Raw genomic sequence first — 25,697 nt, 5'->3', positions numbered from 1 at the left:
ACCTGACCTGCGCCTTTCCAGCAACACATTTTTACGCTTCATGTCAGTGTTGGTGATGCTTTCCATCTCTTTACTGATTCTGGAGAATATACTGATGGAGTGGTAAATGGTCAGATTGGATTTGTCCTGCTTTATCTGTACAGGACATATCTGGACAGTTTTCCACATTATTGGAGAAGTGCCAATCTTGTCATTGTGCTGGAATAGCTCGGCTGGTGGTGTTGCAAGTTCAGGAACATATATCTTCTGCATTACTGCCAGAATATTGTCAGGGCTCACAGGCATTGTAAGGTCCACTACTTGCAACCATTTGTTAACATGATGTGGAGTGAATTGAACTGACTAAAGGCTGCCATCTGCAGTGCTGGGGACCTCTGGAGGAGGCTGAATGGATCATCCAGTTAGCACACCTGGCGGAAGTTTGTTGCAGGTGCTTAAGCCTTGTCTATTGCACTGATATGTTATTGAGATTGGGAAGTTTTCTCTTCCACTGAGTCATTTCATTGTCCAGTACCATTCATGATTGGTTGTCGCAGGACTGCAGAGCTTGCGAAATTGTTTAACTGTATGACTGGCTGTTTTTGCTGTTTGGCATGCAGGCAGTCCTGTTTTGGTATCTTAACAAGGTTGACATTTCATTTTTAGATATACGTGGTGCTGCACCTGGGCCCTGCTACAGTCTTCATTGAACCAGGGTGGATACCTTACCTTGATGGTAATGGTCTAGTGTGGGATATGCTGTGCCATGAGGTTGCAAATTGTGTTGGAGTATAATTCTGCTCCAGTTGATAGCCCATTAGGGGTTACCCAGTCTTAGGTTGCTAGATCTGATCAGTCTGTCCCGTTTAGCACAGTGATAATGTCATGCAACACAATGCAAGTTACTCACCATGTGAAAGTGAAACTTTATATCCTTAGTACAAATTCATAATATGAGCAATGGAGGTTGCTTTGATACTCCCTCTTAGGAATTTTAAGCAACCTGTTTCCTGATCTCCCAGGCATCTTGCCACCATTTTCAAAAACCTCTAGTTTCATGAGTTATTTGTGAATCTGATATGAATTTCCAAATTCATGACGTTAGCAACAAGCTTTAATATCTTTTCACATTTAGCTTAGCTGTCATATAAAAAGAGAAGCATTCTTACACTTCAGCTCTGTACAGCAAACGATAATTACAGTGCTAGTGCTCTGAATGCGCCTGAATGTGGCAGAAGAGTACTTATGTGCAATTCATGGGGAAATAATTGCTGGTATGCTGACTGATGACGTGGCAACTGTGGAAATCTGATTTTCATTTCACACAGAGATACACACCTATCACTGTCCATTTTGGAATGTAACTGTTCAAACTTTCTGGAAGATATCAGAATGTCAATTACAGTGCAAAGTGCAATAACTTTTTCAATGAGTTATAATGCTTGTTCAGATAAAATTTTGGTTGACGACTTAGAGAATAGATTTTGTTTTCAGGAACTTGCAGTATTCATTTCTGGCTGATGCGAAATTTGTTGTTTTACTGTGTTTTTGCTCATATTTTAAAGACTTTTTATTTAACGACCTAATTTATTTTGAGTCTTTAATTCATAGTACGCAACACAACTAGGAAAAGTTTGTGGGAAAGAGAGAAATAGTGATAGAAAAGCAAACAAGCTTGCAGGCGTTTGTGATTCTACAATTCTGTCAAAAATACCTTTTAGGAATTATGATGCAGACCTGGCTCCTCAGTTTAAATGTCATAAGCTTTATTTTAGAAAAATACATTGTAATTGCTGTCAGCCAGATATCTGTAACAAACTGTAAAATTATTTTCTTCAAAAACTTTGTATGTATATTGACTGCTAAAGTTTTATTTGGATCAGTTTAAAATGGACACCCTTGAAGAAATATTATTGTTTTTGCATAATTTCTGTGGTTAAAAAATGGCCAATTTGTTTGGAGGTCAGAGAAACTGCATGGACCTGACTGGCTTGATTATAAATATGAAACAGTAAAAATTATAAACTTCCATAAGTTTAATTTTCCAAGTCTGTCAAATGCAGACAAAAACTGAACTCATTCAATGTTGTTTTCATAGCAGTAATAGCCATGGAAATGTCATTTCATAACAACTGATTTTTAAAATATTATTGTTCAATCATGATAACAGCTATGAAGGAACCTTTTGTAAGAGAATCTTACAAACAATAAAAGCTCTTTAGCACAATGCATAATATGGCAGTTAAATATACAGTTTTTTTGTCTGATTATTTTTATACTTATTTTTATGTTTATGAATTCAGTAAAAGAATGAACAAACTGTCTTTTTTTTGTCAATCATATTAATATTTGTACATTATATGGTAAAATATTAGTATATTTGTGTGAAATAACTTTTTTGGCTTCCTTTTAAATGAAACCTATCGATTTGAATTGCCTTGGCAAGTTTAACCGACAGACAACTATGATCCATGATGTCTGGTCAACGTTGAGCTGGTGATCTCACTAGGGTCAGCAGGGGGTTGCTAAAATTGGCCACAACGCTGCTGAATTAGGGAAGGGAACATTAGCCACAGTTTCTGCTCTTTAGAACTATCTGGCAACCCTGCTGGAGGTGTGTGTGTGTGTGTGTGGGCGTGTTAGGTTCTTACAACATTCGGCTTAGCTGTGCTATTCCTTGCAATCAGATAGCCTGTGGTAACTGTCAAATCTCTCACATGCATGACGATTATTTAGCTGAGGTGGGGGAGATTGTGTAGTGTCCGTGGAAAAGAGGGGAGGAATTGTCTGACTGGAGGAGACAAAAATTCCCAGAAAAGCTTCATTAATTTGATTCGACTTTAATATACATTGCAAAATCTTAACAAAAAAATATTTAATTATTCCAAATTTGGGATCATTTTCATCAAAATAATTGATATTTTGATAATATGTACAAATTTATGTATTAATTTTTTTTCCCATATTCCCATCAAATGTCAGATTTTGTCAAGCAGTCTTTTAAATGCCTAGAAAAAATTGCTTTCTGGTTTTGTAAGAATCACAGCACAGCAATTAGCAAGTCTGCCTTTCACACATAAGGCAAGTCTGATGGTATGTTAATAGGCTTGTGGGGAGCCTGCTGAAAGGAAAATAGAGCCACAGATGCAAACCAGAATGTTCCAAATCATTCTTAAATATATTTGGTGCAAAGGACTGCATCATTGATGATGCAGGCTTTCTGAGATCCAAGCAAATGTTATGCAAATATTTAAAGCTAGCACAGCTAGAATAAAAATGAGTACTACTAATGTAATGGAATGCATTTCTTCTTCTTCACTTATATTGCATTTAAGCTTTGATAAAGCTAAATTTGCAAGAATCTGCATGCTTATGGATGTACTTAGATTATCATTTCCAAATGGTTGTATTCAGCCCACAGAAATGAAGAAAAATCAAAAGATCTTCTGAGTACTGTAAGTGATTTAGTCATTTCAGCATCATTTTTTGTCTTGTAATCCTGCATTTATTTTAGTCTTTGTTAGTTACAAATTTTTTCTATACTATTGCTGTGCTTTCATTGTTCGACTTCGCACTCTGATTAATATCAGCTCCAAGTGTTCAATTGTTTTTTTGTTTTTCATAATGAAGCAATTGTGTCTATATCAATGATGTTAGTTGAAATATTTTCTGATTTAGAGTTAGCTGCATTTAGATTGTAGTTACCTTGTTTTATTTTAAATTTTATTTTAATATTTCAACTAAATCAATGTTTAGTTTTTCAAACTCTTTAAACATATTTGATGTATCCATGGGAATGTTTATTTTTTGCACTTGAATTATAAGCCTAAAATAAATCATGTGCCATTGTATTTTGGTTATTTGTGCACGTAATTGAGACTTTTTAAAAAAACCATAAGACAGAATGTATCAAGAAATTGACTTTGCTCTTGCACAGAATTTTCAGAGGTATTGAAATATTATGATTACAATATAGTGAAATCACCACCTTGTTGTCATGATGACAACTACGTTGTTCACAACATAGTTTAACTGCTTAAACAATTTCCACATATGGACATTGTTACTTTATAGATAGTTACTTTACTAATTGATATTATGTGGAACATGAATTGTGATGAATTGTAAAAACAATTATATCTTAAATTTTTTGTATAATATATCCTTTGTATAATAACTCATTTGATTTATGATGTAATATATTATGTTGCATACCAGTTAACTTTTCAATATGCACTTTCTTGTTATATGGCAAATGAACACTTCAACAGCACAGTGTTTTATGAATGTACAAGTATTCCGGAAGTATTAAAGTAATGGAATGACCTTGACAGGACTTTGCTGAGAGTAGTGCCAGGATGTTTATGGTATCACTTAAAAAGGCTTACTGGAATGCTCAACAGTGTTTTCACTGATGGGAGGGAATATGAAGCAGTCAGGTACTATTAATTAACTGCCAGAATTCAATGCTTTTCGTGTCCCTCACTCAATTTTATAATTGGCCAAAATGAAGTTCTGTAGGCAATGGATAAATCTGGCTAATAAAGTGACTTACTTTATGTTATGTTATGAATAGTTTGTCAGTATTCCTTTAAGAGACAGGCTTATGATATCATCACCGTGGAATAGCATGTGGCCTGAGGCTGTAAGGTCTCATTCTCCATCTTACCTTGAATCATTTGAAGCATGATGCAATATTGAAAGCATGCTCCCCTGTTGTAATCTAGTAGCATAATATTAGCCCAGAAACATACATACTTTTTTATGACACAGGAAATAGTGTAAACATTGCAATATTAGGAGGCAAACTCATACCGTGTAGTGGCCTGAATTTAAATTGAAATCAGTTTCTTAGCATTTAAACCTGTGATTTACTATGGAACAGTATTACAATTTAAGTAGTTCTATATCATTTAACAGTTTCACAAAAAATACAAATAAATATTGAATACATTATGGAGAAACTTTTTGTTATGTGTTAAATATGGAGTAATTGTGAATTATCGTAAACCATGTAGAATTAAGCTTTTAAAGCAGTGTATTAGCCTTTCTATTCTCCTGCGAACTTGACGTGCCCTAGTTCAGGAAAATTCAATCCGTTTGTGCTATACTGGTGTATATTTCAAACTAGCTGCATATTTTGTATAGTCCTCTTTTACAGCCATATTTTAAATGACTTAATGACTGTTCCATCAAGAACAAATATTGTTTGCAAAAGTTAAATTTTAAAATGCTGGAAGTAGGAAATACTGAAAATGCTGCAAATATTTGTGAATCATGTAGCATCTATTCGGAGTAACAGTTAACATTTCGGGATGATGGCCTTCATTGGAATGGGAAAGTATTAGAGATGTGAATGATCTTAGCTAAGCACAAAGGTAGTGGAGGAAGAAGAAAAAGGGGTGTCTCAGACAGTTGGAAAGCATGAGACATTAAATTGGACATGAGATAACAGAGCATGAAGAAAGAACATAACAGATTAAGATGTAAAAAACCATTACAGAGGACCTCCAATCATGTTCTTTTAAGAACCCCAAATTTCCCCATTTCTATTTGATGGTCATCAGAAGGTCATCAACCTGAAAGGTTGAATTAACCTGCAAAAACAAGTGCACATCCATAAATGTGTTGCTTTTTCACATCACTACTTGTCTTTGACGTCATAGTAACTGCAGATATAAGAACCAAACTATAAGGTGACCATCCTTATCATCGCTCCATCTTACTACTCTGTCACAGGGAGTTCACCTTTTCCCTAATGCTCAATATAGCCCAATTCAACATGGGTTGAAAAGTGTGGTACTAAAGAAGCACAGCAGGTCAGGCAGCATCTGAAAAGCAGGAGAGTTGGCATTTTGGGCATAAGTCCTTAATCAGGAATGTGGAGGGGGAAGGGGGCTGAGAGATAAATGGGCGAGTGAGGCTGGGGCAGGAGCTTAGGTGAAAGTTGCTGGGAAGGCGATAGGTGGGTGCAGGTGTGGGGTAATTGTGATAGGTTGATGGGAAGAGTGGAGCAGGTAGGTGGGAAGGAAGACAGACAGGTAGGACAAATCAAGAGGGTAGTGCCGAATTGAAGGGTTGGATCTGGGATGAGGTGAGGGGAGAGGAGATTTGGAAACTGGTGAAATCGATATTGATGCCATGTGGTTGAAGGGTCCCAAGGCAGAAGATGAGGCATTCTTCCTCGAGATGTCAGGTGACTTGGCTTTGGTGGTGAAGTACGCCCAGGACTTGCATGCCCTTTGGGGAGTGGGAGGGGAGTTGAAGTGGTCAGCCACAGGGCAGTGGGGTTGTTTGGTGTAAGTGTCCCACAGAAGTTCCCTGAAATGCTTAGCAAGTTGGCGTCCTGTCTCCCCCATGTAGAGATGACCATATCAAAAGCATCAGAGAGATAGGACAACAAGTTGTGGAGCGTTTCAGGAAACATCTCTGGGACACACGCATCAAACAACCCCACAGCCATGTGGCTGACCACTTCGACTCCCCAAAGGACAGGTCTCCAAATCCAAGCCACCTGACAACTAGAGGAAGAATGCCACATCTTCCGTCTTGGGGCACTTCAACCACATGGCATCAACATTGAATTCACCAGTTTCCAAACCCCCCTCACCCGGCTACCTTCCCCCCCAGCTTCACCGCCCCCCCCCCCCCTCACCTTTATCACTCAGCCCCTGCCCCCTCTACATTCCAGATGAACAGCTTCTGCCCGAAACATCGACTTTTCTGCTCCTTGGATGCTACCTGACTGCTGTGCTTTTCCAGCACCATATTTTCCTCCTGCATCTGCAGTCCTCACTTTCTCCTAATTCAACATGGACATCACATACTAGAAAAACTTCAAAAGTTTGAAAATATTACTATTTTCCACATCAGTAGTGAAAACAATTCTGAGAAAATAAAGGCTTCATTTGCTTCTGGGAAGAGATAAAGCGCTTCCCTTTTGAGAAACAACAAATTCAATAAATAGTTGCAATACCATGGCCTCAGTGATGATAATCCCTGTTGTAGATGGATCCATTGCTCACGCTTACAATGAACCTGAGCATAGAATATCAGAGACTGATCGGGTCCTCAGAAACATGAGCAGTCAGCATTGACATTATGCGCAAATGATGGTTTAAATGTTCATCCTTCATCCAGTGGCACATGGAAGATTCCAAGGAGAAGGGCCTTGGAATATCTTTACATGGACCTTTGACACAGCCTTACTTTGATGAATGTAGAACATCCGAAATTGCTGAATTATGAGATTGAAAGTATGGTAGGACTACTGAAAACTTGTCTTTCCATCCCAACTTAATTCAAGAAAGGATAGCTGATGATTTCAGCTTCCAATATTGAACTCTGACATCAAGCCCCACAACTTAGTCATGCCAACCACCATGCTGCACCATTCCCCACTGCAGCGTGGGTTGTTGTGACTGTCAATTCGTGCTACGGTAATCTATGTTTTCAACTACCTATTGTATCCCTCCTTTTATATGTTGTTTCCTCCCTTCAAAATCAACGTTCCCTCTGCATCCCAGAATGCTGATTCCAATCCCCAAATTTTACTTGCCTAACATCTCTATCACAGCAGTGGTCCCTGATAAACCCCTCTGAGTTTCATTGACCTGGCCTCAAGGACTGACTGTGGTCCACCCTCCTAACCCATCCATTTATCTCTCAGCCCCCTTGCCCCTCCATATTCCTGATGAAGAGCTTATGCCCAAAATGTCAATTCTCCTGCTCCTCAGATGCTGCCTGACCTGCTATGCTTCACTTTTCAACCCATGTTGAATTGGGCTACATTGAGCATTAGGGAAAAAGTGAACTCCCTGCGACAGAGTGGTAAGATAGGACAATGATAAGGTTGGTGACCTTATAGCTTGTTTCTTATATCTGCAGTTACTATGACTGTCAAAGATAAGTAGTGATGTGAAAAAGCAACACATTTATGGATATGCACTTGCTTTTGCAATGACGTGTCAGCCATGCCACCTATAAACTCTAGAGAGTATTTCTTTTTCATTTCCCTCCACAACATGCACTATGAATGACATCTTGTGGCTGTCAGCACTTGATACATGACTTAGCTTTAAAAATGGCAGCACTTCTAGAAATCCCAGGAGGTCCCATCTGTGACAAATACTTCTGCTGTTGCTGAGCTGAAAGTAACATGAGTGGGATGCCATTAGAGTATAATGCATAGCTACTGAGGTGAGCTGCAGAGAATAGCATGAGAAAACCTGCCGGGGCTCTTAGAAACCTTGCGTGAATCTCACCAAAATTGGCGTTACCCAATTTGCAGTAAAATTCAGCCTATGATTTTGAACACAAAACCCGAAGAGGTTTTATAGTGCTTTCCTTGAAATTGCATTAAACTTTGAGTGGGGAATTGTCATCCCATTACCTTCTAAGATTTGGACGTTACTTTGAATCATTGTACAGCTGTTTTCTGCTGAGTCGATCTTTTATAACTAACATTAGTGACCAAGACCATTAATTTGCAGTGTTCATTTAAAAAAAAGTGATACCCAGAATATTAAAATTCCCAGAAGCTTCCAGTAATCTATATGATAAAATTATTTAACTTATTCAGTTGTCTTAATTATAATTGGAAAAGATCACAGAAACTAACAGTAAAAGTTTCAGAAGGCCATGCAACGAAAACAGAAGTGAAATTTATAAAATTCTGTAGATAGTGGCCTATCTAATTTATGTCTGTGAATAGTGGAGGTAGTGACTTAATGGAAAGCCATTGGCTAAGTAATCTAGAAGCCCAGGATAGTGCTGCAGACACTTGGGTTCAAATCACACCATGGCAGCTGATGGGATTTTGAATTCTAATAACAAATCTGGAAATAAAAGCTAGCCTCGTGGTGAACACAGAAACGTTGCAGTTTGTTGTAAAAACCCATCTGCTTTACGATTGTCTTTTGAGGAAGAAATTTATTTTCAGCAGAAAGAAATCTATCCTTACCTGGTCTGACTGATGTGTAGCTCCACACACACCGCTGTCTTGTTCACTTTTAAATGCCCTTTTGAAATACCCAAGCAAGCTACTCAGTTGTGTCTAACTGCTACAAAGTCAACAGAAAGGGATGAAACTGAACGACCCACCCAGCATCAATCTAGGCACCAGAAATGACAATGGCAAACTCAGTTCCCTTGACCTTGAATAATTCTCCCTACTAACATCTGGGGTTTCTGTCAAAATTAGGAGAATTGTCTCACAGACTAGTCAAGTAATGCCTGAAATAGTTCATATTCGTGGAACCATACCTTGCAGAGTGCTGTGAGATGCCACCATTGCAATCACTGGTTATGTCCATCCCACCAATAGGACAGATCCATCATAGCTACTGGTCTGCAGCAGATGGTGAAGGAACCAACAAGAAGGAGAAACTTACTTGACCTTGTCCTCAACAATCTATTTGGTATAAATGTATCTATTTATGACCCTGCTGGGATAGACTTAGAACTGACGTATCAACTCAAATCTGGGCATCCATGAAGCACTATGGAGCATCAGCATTAGCAGAATTGTTTCAACCACAAACTGTAACCTCGTGGCCCAGCATATGATCCACTCTGTCATTATCATCAAGCCAGGAGACTTAACCCAGTTTCAATGAAAATTGCAGGACAATACGCCAGGAGCAGTACCAGGCACACCAAAAAATGAGGTGTTAAGTTGGTGAAGATACCATAAAGGTCTATTTGTATGCCAAATTGCAGAAGTAGCATGCAATTGACAAGGATAAGTAATCACACAGACAGCATATCAGATCTAATCTCTGCAGTTGTACTACACCCAGAGGTGAATGGTTGTGGATAATTATATAGCTATTAGGCTAAACAGACATCCCAGTTCTCAAACATAGGGCAATCCAACATATCAATGGAAAAGACAAGGCTGAAGTATTGCATCAGACTTCAACCCGAAATACCTAGTGGTTGATCCTTCTCAGCACCTTCCAGATATTGTCAGTATCACAGATGCCATTTTTCATAAAATTTGATTCAATCTACATGATATCTGAAGGCACTAGATGCTGCAAAAGGCAATGAGCCTTGGCAACATTTTGATAAGAACACTGAAGACCTGTGCTCCAAAACCAGCCAGGTCCCTAACAAATCAAACCCAACCAATTGCTGCCTTATCAATCTACTTTTAATAATCAGTAAAGTGATAGAAATGTTCATCAGCAGTCCAATCAAGTGTCACTCGCAAAAGAATAATCTGCTAACTGACACTCAGTTTGGATTCTTCCAGGTTCACTCAGTTCCTGAGCTCAGACACAGACAAAAGAGCTAAGTGCCAGAGGTGAGGTCATTGCATTTGACATCAAGGCCGCATTTAACCAGATGTGGCATCAAAGAGCTCAAATGAAACTGAAGTCAGTAGGAATCAGGAGAAACATTCACCATTGTTTGAAGTCACATCAGTACAAAAGCACATGCTTGTGGTTGTTGCAGATCAATCTTCTTAGTTACAGGACATCATTGCAGGAGTTCCTCATGATAATGTTCTAGGCCTAGCCATCTTCAACTGCTTGAACAACAAATATCCCTGTTAGTGACCTTACAATAAAGGGACATTTGTTGATGATTACATAATGTCCAGCATCATTCGTGACACCTCAGTTACTGAAGCAGTTCATATCCATTGGCAGCAGCATGGGAGAACTGGTCCTTGACATTCAATGGTTTTACCATCACTTCATCCCCATTCTCATCCTGGGGTTGATATTGACCAGAAACTACACTCAAAAATGTGTTGCTGGAAAAGTGCAGCAGGTCAGGCAGCATCAAAGAAGCAGGAGAATCGACAGCCATATAAATACTGTGGCTACAAGAGCAGATCAGAAGATAGGAATTCTGAAATGAGTACCTCACCTCCTGATTCCCAAAGCCAGTCCACCATTCACAAACCACAAAGCAGAAGTGTGATGCATTCTCCCTATTTGTCTGATGAATGTAGTTGCAACAAAAAGCTGAATACTTTCTAGAGCAAAGCAGCTTGCATGATTGGAAACCTCCACCATTTTTCACTGCTGACACCACCAGCATACAGTGGTAACTGTGTGCATCATCTAACCCACGAAGGAACATTCAGTAATACCTTACCCTCTAACACCTTTTAAAGGGCTAGGGAAGTAGGTGAATGGGAGGAGAACCATCTGTAACGTTCTCCTACCTAAGCTGTACACCGCTTGAATTAAAAATATATCACCATTTCTACACTATATCCTGATGCTTCCTTCATAACATCACTGTGGTGTACCTACCCTCCATGGAATGCAGAGGTTCAAAAGGTGGGTCGACTCTAATCTCTGGTTCTAGAATCAGATCAGAATGTGAATGCAATTAGTAGGTATGCATCTAAATTGTCACAGAATAGTAAGTAACAGATTTCCCACAACATTCTGGAAGAAAAAATGATGCCCAATGCCCCCAGTTGTTCCATCAGTGGCAAATTAGTGTCAAAGCCTGCTGGCAATATAATTAGAAACTGCAACCTCATGAGCAGGATCAGTGCCGCCAGAGGCAGTTGATATTATGATAGGGTTTATAACAAATTAAGGCAGCTTTATGAAAGATTTATCTTTAATTCGTTTCCATACTTTAAATTACAATTGTAATTTAATCAGCCTCATCATGGTTTACGAAAGTGCTAATGTTAGAATTTATTTTACAATTTTACACACAGTAGGTCATTGAGAAACAAAGCTATTGAAGTTGTAGAAGACAGTGTATATAAGAAGGATACCTAGTTTAGCAGTGATTGCTCCAATAATCTGTGATTACTTGTTCATTTCATTGCAAGAGCAGTGACAATTTGTGGAGTGTGATTATGATCCTGCTGTTGCTTTAGCATTACAAATTTTACGAGGACATCGGGGAAGTACTTCTTGACCTCTTATCGAGGATCCGTCATAAATCCATATCAAATCTAATTAATTTCTCACCAATAATCAATTGATGAAAATATTATATGGAGTAAAATTAGATACAGGCTTCTGAGGATTGAGTAGTTACAGAATGAAACACTTTTAAAACCATGCTTTATTATGATATTTCATTCCCAATCATCCTCTAGCAATAAACCTAAGTAGAGTGGGCATCTCTGTCCATTAGAGATAGTTTAGCTACTTGTTTGAAGGGCACAAGGTGAGGTAGCTGTGCCCCATGATCTACCATGACTAGTACGTGGATTGGTCTTGCATCATAGGCAACATTCTTTATCTCACTCTAACAGTCAAGCCAACTAAGCTAGCCAGCATGCGCAGTTCCCTATAAATGATGCTTATCTATAAGATTGCAAGACATAGATGGCCATTCAGGCTATTGAATGCTCTGGCATTCAATGAGATCATGGATGATCTGATAACCCTCAACTCCACATGTACCTTTTTGCCATAATCCTTGATACCCTTATTGATTAAAGAAAATGTGTATCTCTGCCTTGAATATACTTAAGGACCATGCTTTGACAGCCGCCCTCTGTGATAATTAATTCCACAGATTCACTACCCTCAGAGAGGAAATTCCTCTTTCTCTCTGTTTTTAAATGGGTAACCCCTTATTCTGAGAGGACGCCCTCTAGTTCTAGAATCTCCTCAAGGGAAGCAACTTTTCCACATCTACCCCATCAAGCTCCCAAACGATCTTGTATTTTCCAATAAGGTTGACTCTCATTTGTCTAAATTCCAATAGATAAACTCAAACACTGAATCTGCTTGTTGAAACTAACCAAATACTTTGCAAATATATATGCCAGGAAATAGTTAAAAATCACACAACACCAGGTTATAGTCCAACAGGTTTATTGGAAGCACTAGCTTTCGAAGTGCTGCTGCTTCATCAGGTGGTTGTGGAGCAGGACCATAAGGGACAGAATTTATAGCAAAAAGTTACAGTATCATGTGGCTGAAATATATTAAACAAACTTAGATTAAGTCTCTCATCTTTTTGAATATTTTTGCTAGTTTCGATTTATTAATGAAGAAGCAGTGCTTCGAAAGCTAGTGCTTCCAAATAAACCTGTTGGACTATAACCTGATGAAGTGTGATTTTTAACTTTTTCCATCCCAATCCAACACCAGCTCCTCCAAATCAATGACAGACTGCATTAATATTCCAATATATCATGGTAGTATCTCCTTAAAAATATAACAGATATTGTGTTCAAATTGACATTTAAAAGAGAAACAGAAACTTAGTATACTTAACTAACATTTCTTTGAAACTGCATGATCCTTGCAATGACTACAATAGCCTGTAAAACATTACCACCAGGTCACTGTATCCACCAATTTCTTCATTTTGAGTTTAAATGATGCAGTGAACAAGGTGGCATTAATATAGTGATTTGACTTCACAGTTTTTGGTGCAGAATTCTCTGAAAATGATGAAGCAAATTGTTCAAGTCATTAAACCAGAAAAAAAAGAAGAATTATGGATGTTGGAAATCAAAAATGAAAACATAAACTGCTGGAAAAACTTAGCAAGTCTGGCAGCATCTGGAGAGAAAGCAGAGTTAACATTTTAGATCTTATAACCCTTCTTCAGAACTGATTTCAGATAGGAAAAGAGTTGATATATATGTGAAACTAGGATAGGAGGCAATGGGAGGTGAAAAGGTGGAGTTGGAGCCCAGAGAGAGAAAAACAGTTGAGCAGACAAAGGACTATTGCTACCATTTCCTCCACCTCCACTGGGATGTCACGACCATATACACATTCGCTTCCTGTATGACTTTTGCAGGGAACATTCCCTCAGTGACACCTTGATCCATTTCAACACCTCCCATAACAACTTCCCATACAATTGCAAAAGGTTCAACACCTGCCCATTTACTTCCACCCTCCTCACCATCCTCACCCCAGACACACCTTCCAGGAGAAGCAGCAGCTAATCTGTACTTCATTCAATTCTCTGCTCACAGTGCGGTCTGCTTTACTTTTGAAAAACGAAGTGCAGACTAGGTAACTGCTTTGCAGAACACCTATGCTCCATTTGTAGAAATGACACTGAGTTTCCTGTTGCCTGTAACTTCAAAATGCCATCATGTTCCCTGGCTAACATCTGTCTCAGGCTTGCTGCAATGAAGCTCAGTGCAAGCTAGAAAAACAGCATTTTCCACTTGTGTACTGTACAATCTTCAGGACTGTATATCGAGTTCAATAATTTTAGGGCCTGAGCATCTTCTTCCATGTCTCTACCCCAACCTCCACATACTAGACCTTGTCATCACATGGGTTGCTGTCACAAATGACCCCAATTAGCAGGTTGACATTTACCCATTTCTTTGTTTGCCCAACTGTTTTTTTTCTCTCTGTCTCTGGGATCCATCTCCACCTATCGTTCATACCCACACCCTCAACACCACCCCTCACCACCCCCCCCCCCCCCCCCCCCATCCCATCTTCAGCATATATACCAACCTTTTCCGAGCAACTACCAGTTAAAACATTAACTCTGGTTTCTCTCCACAGATGCTGTCAAACCTGTCAGGTTTTCCAGCTATTTGTATTTTTAATCAATAAGAGATTTATCACATGTGTCACAATTAGCTTGAATCTTTGCACTACAATAATGGCAAAATGTTTTCATATATTAGAGCCAAAGTGTGCTGTCAGATAATGGGATTTATATATAGCAAAGAGTCAGATTAATAGTTAAATACCCAAAGAGTACTGTCAAGTTCCTGAATGTTCCTGAATGCCAGCATTTAGATTAGATTAGATTACTTACAGTGTGGAAACAGGCCCTTCGGCCCAACAAGTCCACACCGCCCTGCCGAAGCGCAACCCACCCATACCCCTACATTTACCCCTTACCTAACACTACAGGCAATTTAGCATGGCCAATTCACCTGACCTGCACATCTTTGGACTGTGGGAGGAAACCGGAGCATCCGGAGGAAACCCACGCAGACACGGGGAGAACGTGCAAACTCCACACAGACAGTCGCCCGAGGCGGGAATTGAACCCGGGTCTCTGGTGCTGTGAGGCAGCAGTGCTAACCACTGTGCCACCGTGCCGCCCATTAATGTCTCTCTTCATGCCCTCAAACAGAGTGGCTTGCTCGACCATTTCAAAGGACAGTAAAGAGTCAAATACGTTGTTGTGGATTGGAGTCACATGAAGGGCAGCAGATTCAGTAAACCAGATGGCTTTTTTTAACAGTCATTTTGTGGTCACCATCTTTGAGACTAACTTTATTAATTGAATTTCAATTGTACTGGAAACTATATTTTAGACCATCTATCCAAAGCATTAACTCTAGATTTCTAATCCCATGATGTTATCACTGGCCCAATATTCTTGCTTAAAGTGTTCAGCCAATCCTCAACACCGTGAGGGTGGCATGGTGTCTTAGTGGTTAGCACTTCTGCCTCACAGTGCCAGGGACCCGTGTTCAATTCCCATCTTGGGCGACTGCCTGTGTGGAGTTTGCAAGTTCTCCTTGTGTCAGTGTGGGTTTCCTCTGGATGCTATGGTTTCCTCCCACAATCCAAAGAGTGCAGGTCAGGTGAATTGGTCATGCTAAATTGCCCACCGTGTTCGGTGCATTAGTCAGGGTAGGAGAATTGGTCTGGGTGGGTTACTGTTCGAAGTGTCAGTGTGGAGATATTGGGCCAAATGGCCTGTTTCCATACTGTACAGAATCTAATCTAATCTCGACAATAACTTGCTGGCCAGACCATCGAATTGCATTCAAATCTTACAAAATTGCTACATTTGTATTACATTCATTCCCTCTGATTTACACTTCCTCTTCAGTCCTCTTGCTGATAATTTTATTGTCCTTGAACTTCAGTGATTTAAAGAGATCAGCAGTACTTACCCTTACATTCAATTCTCAAAAACGTTGCAACTTTCACGATCTTCCTTTCAGTTCACACTTGCAACAACATAGACCATAAGACGTAGGAGCAGAAGTAGGTTATGCAAAGGATTTTAAAACCTAAACACGATTTAATACTTGAGTTGCTTTTAAAAATAGATGTTTTTGTACAGAAGATCTGGAGAGAAAGAGAATTCTTTTTGCTGATTTTGTTTTGTTAAGCAGCTGAATAATGCAAGACGGTGTACTCTATAGGCTGTTCACATGGATATAAGCTGAGGCAAATTAACTGTGCCTGGAGGAACATCGCGCAAAGCTTGCTAGTCTTGTCCTCAACTGAGTCGTTGTCCTCAACTCAGTATTGCAGACTGGTACATTGCAAAGTCCAGGGCTGAGTGTTGAGAGATGCACTCAAGTATGGAACAACTGCCACAGAAGCTCAATTGGAAAGGTGGTTGCCTGGAATCTTTTCAGCTATGTTGTAAATCGAGAATATTGAAAGGCATCTCAAAGTGGAACATGGTTCATAGACTTATTTCAATATCTCTTGCACTTTCTGCATTTTCCAATTTGAAATGCTTCAACGCAGGCTGTATACCTCATGTGGAATCAAACTTGTGATTACTAAGACAATTAAAATTGTATAGAGTAGAACATGCTATATTGGGACAAGTTGAATTTTCGTGCAAATGCTGTGATATTCAAGTCAAATGTGTTGTAATACTTTTGTTTACAAAGTTTATGGTTAATGTATATTTTTGGGCACAGAAATGTATTAATATGTACATAGGAAAATGTATACATCGTTTACACTTGCAGCAGTTTCCACTTTGAATTATTTTCATTGTCTGGCTATATAGTTGACATAAAATATTTCTAAATATTAATTACAGACTACTAAAGTCATTCAGTGGAACATATAGTATGAGAAACTTAGAAAGCTCTTACAAATTTTGTAACATTTAAGTTGAAATGTTTGTGTAAAAGGTTTTTGGAAGCTTTATTAGTTGATATATTTTTGGAAAAACCAGCAAATAACATGGCCCTTCTGCAACAAATTATAGTTTATTGCAAAAATGTTAATATCCGGGCACAAAGGTAACTGATGCATTTTGATTCATGTTTTATTGCATTCCATGAAGAAATATATTCTGACAGGCTAATTTGTTTGTAAGCTATTTAATTGACAAATGGTTATTTTTATTAGCGAGTTTTGAGAAGATTTGTAGCTCAGGTTGAGGTTCTGGATGTAGGTTTGCTCGCTGAGCTGGGAGATTCATTTCCAGACATTTTGTCACCCTACTAGGTAACATCTTCAGTGGGCCTCAGACGAAGCAGTGTACATGATTCCTGCTTTCTATTTATATGTTTGGGTTTCTTTGGGTTGGTGATGTCATTTCCTGTGTTGATGTCATTTCCTGTTCTTTTACTCAGGGGTGGTAGGTGGGGTCTAACTGGATGCATTTGTTCATGGAGTTCCAGTTGGAATGACATGCTCCTAGGAATTCTCATGCATGTCTCTGTTTGGCTTGTCCTAAGATGGATGTTTTGTCCCAGTCGAAGTGGTGTCCTTCCTTATTTGTATGTAAGGATACTAGTGAGAGGGGGCCATGTCGTTTTGTGGCTAGTTGATGTTCATGTATCCTGGTAGCTGGTTTTCTGCCTGTTTGTCCAATGTAGTGTTTGTTACATCCTTGCACGGTATTTTGTAAATGACATTAGTTTTGCTTGTTGTCTGTATAGGGTCTTTCAAGTTCATTAGCTGCTGTTTTAGTGTGTTGGTGGGTTTGTGGGCTTTCATGATGCAAAGAGGTCTGAGTAGTCTGGCAGTCATTTTCCGAGATGTCTTTGATGTAGGGGTGAGTGGCTAGGGTTTCTGGATGTGTTTTGTCTGCTTGTTTGGGTTTGTTGCGGAGAAATCGGTGGACTGTGTTCATTGGATAGCTATTCTTTTTGAATACACGGTATAGGTGATTTTCCTCTGCTCTGCATTGTTCCTCTGTGCTGCAGTGTGTGTTGGCTCGTTGAAATAACGTTCTGATGCAGCTTTGTTTGCGAACGTTGGGATGATTGCTTCTGTAGTTCAATATTTGGTCCGCATGTGTTGTTTTCCTGTAGACGCTGGTTTGAAGTTGCCCATTGGCTGTTGGCTCTCCTGTGACATCTAGGAGTGGCAGTTTGTTGTTGTTTTCCTCCTCTTTAGTGAATTTTTGTGCCAATAAGGGTATTATTGATGGTCTTGAAGGTTTCCTCTAATTTGTTTCTTTTAGTGATGGCAAAGGTGTCATCCACATAGCAGACCCAAAGCTTGGGTTGGCAGAGCTGTTTGTTCAAGTCTCTGCATTACTGCCTGTGCTAAGAACCCTGATATCGAAATGTAGAGTAATGCAGTAATGATCTCCAGAATTTTACAATGTTCAGCTCAATTAAATTCTGCAGTTTTTAGTCCCCTTTCTACCACAGATATAGGTTGAGCAGGACAGGGAATATTGTGAACAAGGTTAGCAAGCAGCAGAATCGTTTAGCAATACCCAAAGGGATTTGAACTACTGTTATATGGTCCAATGCATTATTACCAAATGCAGAGGAAGCTAAGAATGATCGTTTACTGCTTAAATCAGTATTTAGGCAGATTGCCTACAATGAAAATGTATTAGATTTAGTGAATAATATCAGTTCCAGTTCTTTACTAATCAACCTGTGGCTACACTTTAAAATCTTCTATTAGGTATCCTAAGAGCACAACAAGATAGTGGAAATCTTAATTTTCTTCCTTCCATGTTTGGTGGTAATAGAAATATCACAGAAGTATTATTTTTTAGAGGTTTGTTAGGGCAAGTTGTTTTTCAAGATAATGAAACAACTGCTGAGGTAAATATATATTCGTCAGTAGATTTTAATACCCCTTCCCTTACCGACTGTATACTGGACAAGGGTCAGTTAAAATGAAGTCGAGGACTTGCCCACTTCAAACATACATTATTTAAGCAACTCTAATTTTAAATTGCTAAATGCCAGGATTGGCCTTCTCTAAATATTCATATGTGCTTTTGGTACACAACAGCTGTTTTTACCTGAAATCTGAATAGTGATAAATGAACGATAGTACAAAAGTCACCATTCAACCTATTTTGCCAATGCTGGCTCTTTACTGGATCTATCAAATTAAACTGTGTTCTTTTCTCATAGCTCCACAATTTATTTTCCCTTCAAATAATTATCTAATTCACTTTTGAATTTATTTTTGAAACTGCCATACACTTGCAGGCAATGAGTTCCAGGTCACAACAACTGTGATATAAAGGAATGTCTCCAGGTAGAACATCTTTTTACAATTACCTTAAATCTATGTCCACTGGTTCCAGCCTTCTTAAAACTGGAAATGTTTTTTTCATTATTTGCTTTATCAAAACGTTTAAAAGAGCCACAGCCTCTCCACATAATTAAGTGCCTCACCCCTGGCACCATCATAGTAAATCTCTTCTGTATCACACTGAAAGTCTGTCTCCAATTTGGTGCCAACTTGAGTTGCCAATGCTTCCAGTCATGATCGAAGTGAGTTTTCCAAGTGTTGGGTGCAATGTGTTTGGATACATATGTTGTGTATTTTTAACTCTGCAGCATGCATCTTTTGCCCAGTGGGATACTTCCCCAGAAACTAACCTGACTGAGGGCTTTTACCTGTCAGCCATTGTTCATAACTTTGTTAGGAACAAAAACGGAAAATGCTGTGAGAATTTGGTGAGAAAGCAGAGTTAATGTTTTGTGTCTGGTAACCCTTGTTCAGAACTGAGGATCTAGGAAAAGGTGTGGGGGATCTTGTAGCCTTCAGGACTCATGGTCCCAATTATCAACTTTTTTGCCTCCCTGACTTACTATCATTCATCTCTTTGCCTAATTATCATTCTCTCTGTCTTGGCTCCATTTCTGCCTGTCAGCTGGTGCCATTCCTCTTCCCTGCACCAGCCTAGAAAATCTCGTCTTCAGCATATGCACCTCATTTTCCTAGCTACCATCAGTTCTGATCACCTATCTTGAAATCGGGTCACTGATGTTGAAACATTAACTTGCTACAGATGCTACCAGAATGCCTGAGTTTCTTCAGCTATTTCCATTTTTGTTTCAGATTTCAAGCATTCGTACTTTTTTGTTTTATCTATTTGCATCTGTGGTGGCTGTGTAGAATGTGAGAAACAGATCTGAAGTCAGAAGACTGACATGTCAACAGAAACATTGAAGTCAGTATCTGGAACACAGTGCGTAACAGTGCTTAACAGGCATGGAAGTGATTAGTGTGTGGGATTTTATACCCTAAAGGATGCAAATCAGAGTAGAGGAGGGATAGCAGCTTGTACAGGTAAAGAATTAGTTTGTTTTAGTGGTAGTAGGAGAGCATCACAGCACAGTGAAGTATACGGTTTTGGTTACCTATTGATCAAGTGCCATTTTTGCTATCTCCAATGCAATCGTACGACTAAACACATCGTATAATTGCAAAGTTAAAAATCACACAACACCAATTATAGTCCAACAGGTTTATTTGGAAGCACTAGCTTTCAGAGTGCCCCTCCTTCATCACAACCACCTTTTGGACTATAATCTGGTGTTGTGTGATTTTTAACTTTGTCTACTCCAGTCCAACACCAGTACCTCCAAGTCATGTAATTGCAAAGACACCAGTACTTTTGTGACAAGCATGTTCACTTTTCAATCACCCACCTTACTCTGGCAGCAGCAGCTTCTACAAATTTGAGATGCTTCATTTGTATATTTGCGACTTAACACAACTTGCCTAGATCCAATTACATGTGCACATACACACACAACATACTTATTTCATCTTGCACAGCAATTTACATATACTTACTCCAACAAAAGTAGTCTGAACTCTGTAATCATTTTGCTGAATACTTGCATTTAAGTGCAGCCTCAAACTCCCTGTCACTTGTCATTTCAATTCAAAGTCCCAGTAGCCTCTGGTTTCTGCCATACACGTTATAGCCCTCTGGCCTTTAAATTGACTGTAACAACTTAAGACCTTAACTAAAACTTTAGTTTCTTTTCTGACAGCATTTCCTGTCAATAGTTAATATGTGGACTGCTATCTCCAGGGAATGAGGAAAAAGGTGAATACTTGCCGTGGGGACTCCACATTGTAACAAAGGCAGGTGCTTTTGTTGCATTCTTGATATCACCATGATTCTCCTCTTCTACCGTAATCCATTTCACTGGAGGTTGTCTCACCTTGCCAGTTTTTCAAATTACTCTTTATTTTCCCCCTTTTACTATTCATATTCAAGGCATGATTTTAAATTGAGCTGGTGCAAGGGGGTTATTGATTGGTTGATGTAGCAATGAAACAGAAAATAAAATTGAGTGAGATTTCATACAGTTTGCTGACTCAATGTCGCTGTTGATGGAAGCTACAATTACCCCTGTTTTGTGTTAACATTCCTATTTAACTAGGTTTTGAAATTAGAAGCCCCCACAGCTGAAGTGTTATGTCCAGAGCTACTAATTTTACATGGTCACAGGAGGCTTGTGAACAGCTATACTGCTTACTTGCTTTCAGGATGTAGAACATCTTAGGAAAGGAGTTTGAGAAATAAAACAATGTCAGTAATATGTTGTACCACAAAACCAAACTTGCAGAATGGTGATTCCAAGCAATGATCAAACTTCTTGAAGGTAGTGTCTAGATTTGATTGTCAAGCAGCAAGGGAGTGAACCAGACAGTGGAGGCAGTACTAGGAAATGCTACTTGGCTGCTAGTCTCTGTCAGAGGCTTGAGCTATGAGAGGCTATAAATCTTTGACTCTTTAAGTAAGAAAAGAGGGGCTGAATTTGTCTTAGTTTTTTTATGACTGACAAGTTTTGGATTGAAAACCCAATCACTGGGTATTTGGGCATTGTGTTTGATCTTTGGTGCAACAGAATAATTAAGAGGCCTCCTTTGAGCTTCTTTACCATTTAAGGAATGATGGGCTGGTTGATTGTGGTCATTCTGTTTGTAGGCTGGATTTTTGATTAAAAGTGCTGTGGCATTTCTTTTGGCTATAGTGCCCACAGGAATAGTGAGGATATCAACAAAGGCTATACCTGGGTCTCCACTCTTGGAGGTCTGGCTGAGGGGCTGCAGCAAGGTGAGTTCTCTCAAAGATGGCAATTATTTACCTTTTACCTAATAAAAGATCCCAAAGCACTTCACAGGAGCATTATGCAACAAACATGTCAACAGGTTCTGCATGGTAGACTAATTAGTAAAGTTTAAGTCATGTGGCATTCAGAATGAGCTTTCTAATGGATACATAATTGGTTTAATGACAGGAGACATGTTGGTGGAGGGTTGCTTTTTGGACTGCATGCCTGTCACCAGTATGACAGGCATCACTTCTGGGTCCTCTTTTGTTTATTTATATTAATAATTTGGATGAGAGTATAGAAGGCATGGTTAATAAGTTTGCAGACGACACCAATATTGTTGACACATGAGACAGCGAAGTGATCTTGATGAAATGGGTCAATGGGCTGAAAAATAGCAGATGGAATTCAATCTGGATAAATGCAAGGTATTGCGTATTGATACAACAAATGAGGGTAGGGCTTATGCAATTATTGGTAGGATGTTGGGTAGTGTTGTAGAACAGAAGGGCCTAGGGGTTCAGGTACATAATTCTTTGAAGTTTGTGTCACATATAGACAGAGTCATTAAAAAGCCACTTGGGATACCTGCCTTCATTGCTCAGACCTTTGAGTTTTGGGGTTGGAAAGTCATGTTGAGATTGCACAAGACATTGATAAGGCCTCTTTTTGAATACTTTTTCCAGTTCTGGTTGCCCACTTATAGCAAAGATATTATCAAGCTGGAGAAGGTTCTGAAGATATTTACACAGATGTTGCCGGCTATGGAAGGTTTGAGTTTTAAAGATAGGCTGGGCCTTCACTGGAGCATAGGAGGTTGAGAGGTCACCTTAGAAGTTTATAAAATAATGAGGGATTGAGGTAGAATTAATGGCAGTCTTTGCCCTAGGATAGGGATTTCAAGACTAGGTGAGAGGAGAGAGATTTTAAAAAAGACATGAGGAACAAATTTTTTACACTGTGTGGTTTGTGTGTGGAATGAACTACCAGAGGAAGTAGTGGATGCAGGTACAATTACACTGTTTAAAAGACATTTTGATAAGTACATGAATAGAAAAGGTTTGGAGGGAATAAGAGATTATCATGCAAGATTAAAGGGCATTGGATTGGGGGGAAGTGTATTGACATGGATAGAAAACTGGTTGGCAGAGAGGAAACAAAGAGTGGGAATTAATGGGTCCTTTTCAAATTGGCAGGCAATAGCTAGTGGGGTGCCATCGGGATTGGAGCTGGGACCCTAGCTATTCACAATAAATATTAATGATTTGGATGAGGGAACAAATATAACATCTCAAAGTTTGCAGATGACACCAAGTTGGATGGGAGGTTGAACTGTGACAAGGATGCAGAGATCCTTCAGCATAATCTGGACAGGTTGGGTGAATGGGCAAATCAATGGCAGATACCGTACAGTTTGGATAAATATGAGGCTATTCACCTTGGAAGCTAAAACAAAAAGATAGATTACTACCTGAATGGCTGAAAATTGGGAGAGGGTGGTGTCCTTGTGTACCAGTTGCTGAAGGTAAGAATGCAGGTGCAGCAGGTGATAAAGAAGGCAAATAGTATGTTAGCCTTCATTGCGGAAGATTTCAAACACAGGAGGAGGGGTGTGTTGTTGCAGTTATAAAGGGCCTTGGTGAGGTCATGCTGAGAATGTTGTGTGCAGTTTTGGTCTCTTTTTCTGAGGAAGGATGTTCTTGCTCGAGTGCAGCGAAGGTTTACTAGGCTGATTCCAGGGATGGCGAGACTGATGTATGAGGAGAGATTTGACTAGGTTTGGATTGTTTTTGCTGTAGTTCAGCCGAATGAAGTTCTAACAGGACTAGACGGGGTAGATGCAGGATGTTCCCAATGGTGAGTGTGTCCTGAGCCAGGTGTTACAGTCTGATGGTTCAGGATAGACTGTTTAGAACAGAGATGAGGACTCATTTCTTCAGCCAAAACGTGGTGAATTTATTACCACACGAAGTAGTTGATGCTAAAACATTGGAAGTGTTCAAGAGGTGGCTAGATATAGCACTTGGGGCAAATGGGATTAAAGATTATGGGGAGAAAGCAGGATTAGGCTATTGAGTTTGATGCTCAGCCACAATTGTGATGAATGGAGAAGCAGGCTCAAAGGGCTGAATGACCATCTCCTGCTTCTATCTTTTATGTTTCTATGATATGGGCCAGGAGCAGGCAAGTGGGACTAGTTTAGTTTGGGATTATGGTCGGCATGAACTGATTGAACTGAAGGGTCTGTTTCTGTATGATTTTATGACTATCACAAGGTAGATGAGGAGATTTTAGGTCACATGACCAAAAGTTTGGTCAAAGAGCAAGTTTTAAATAGTGTCTTCAAGGAGAAAATAAGGTAGAGTGACAGAAAGGTTTCAGGAGGGAATTCCAGAGTATACGGCCTAGGCAACTGAAGTATTGTCCACCGATATTACATTTGGGAATGCTCAAAATGTCAGAATTAAAGGAGACTAGCTATCTAAGAGAGTTGTGGAGCTGGAGGAGGTCACAGAAATAGGGAGGGACAAGGCCATGGAGAGATTTGAAAATCAAGATGAGAATTTTGCTTGACTGAGAGTTCAACGTGGATCAGTAAATGCAATGGGAGTAGGACTTGCTATAGAGTTTTGGATGACCTCAAGTTATGGATGTTGGAATATGGGAGATCAGCCTGGAGTCAATTGAAATAGTCAAAACTAGAGGTAACAAAGATATGAATGAGGGTTTTTTGATGAAGAAAGAGACCAGGATTTAGATTAAGACTTGTTTACTTAGTTTCACCAAGTGAATTATGGGGTCAGGAACGTTAGATCTGGGACTGGGAAAGGCAAAAAGGTTATGTTAATAGGATTGAATGTTGTTTGTAGGCCTTTATTGTCTTTCATCAATTTTAACACTGTGTAACAGGACAGAAAACAACTTTTACAGTTGTAAAAAAATAGCAAGGGTTGAAGAAACATCGCAGGTATGTCAGCATCTGTGGACTGAGGAAGAGGGTTAACATTTCAGGTCCAATAAGACTTTTCATTGAAACTGAAGGGGGTTAGGAAACTATTTTTACACTGTTGACAAATGGGAGGAGCAATAAGTGGAACATATGACAAGGGTGTCCAGAAGTACTTTTGGTGAGAGAGTGAGATGCAGAACAGGAGTGATTAGAAGTCAGCTCTGCTGGGAGAACACCTATGTAAATAAGATATTCGGTGGATTGAGGGAAAGGGTGTAATCAAAATGGAGGACAGTATTTATGCTCCAAATTTGTTCAACTCATTATTGAGTCCTAAAGACTAAAGTGCCTAAGTAGAAAATGAGTTACTGTTCCTCAAACTTGCAGTGAGCTTCACTGGGGCACTGTAGCAGACCTAGGCACATTCATTTGGTTGGAGTTCACCTGTTTATTTCCTAAAGCAGATAGACCAACTAGATTCTCAGTTTAAAAAAAACTGAAGGAGTGTCACACGACCTGAAATGTTGGCTCTGTTTCTCTCTATAAATGCTGCCAGATGTGCTGAGTTTTCCAGCAATTTCTATTTTTGGTCCTCAGTTGGATGAATGTATTGATAGGGTGGCAGTGCTTCATTTCCTTTTATTAAAGAGATTCTGACAAACACCATGAAAATGAAAAGCTAAGGTGATATCAGATATTGTTGTACCAAATTAGTTGCATCAATGTCAAGTTATGCCACTTAGATTTTTAAAATGTCCCAACTATATTCCAAAGATATATGAATAAAGC

At 39.3% G+C, this 25,697-nt stretch overlaps 1 protein-coding gene across 5 annotated transcripts in view; it reads left to right on the top strand.

The window, feature by feature from the left end:
- The window catches only part of prickle2b (prickle homolog 2b), a 286,023-nt gene that overhangs the window by 134,732 nt on the left and 125,594 nt on the right, over positions 1 to 25,697 (top strand). Inside the window, exon 4 of one of the 5 annotated variants that reach the window (XM_072582477.1) lies at positions 3,394 to 3,434. The exons of the other annotated variants lie outside the window; for them this stretch is intronic. The gene's annotated coding sequence lies outside the window, so the exon portion shown is untranslated. The remainder of the gene's footprint in view (positions 1 to 3,393; positions 3,435 to 25,697) is intronic. 5 annotated transcript variants of the gene reach the window in all.

This window comes from Chiloscyllium punctatum, chromosome 12 (genome assembly GCF_047496795.1).
Source record: "Chiloscyllium punctatum isolate Juve2018m chromosome 12, sChiPun1.3, whole genome shotgun sequence".
NCBI classification, from domain to species: Eukaryota; Metazoa; Chordata; class Chondrichthyes; order Orectolobiformes; family Hemiscylliidae; genus Chiloscyllium; species Chiloscyllium punctatum.
The sequence above is the reverse complement of the archived record's forward strand: the minus strand, read 5'-3'. Positions and strand labels throughout refer to the sequence as shown.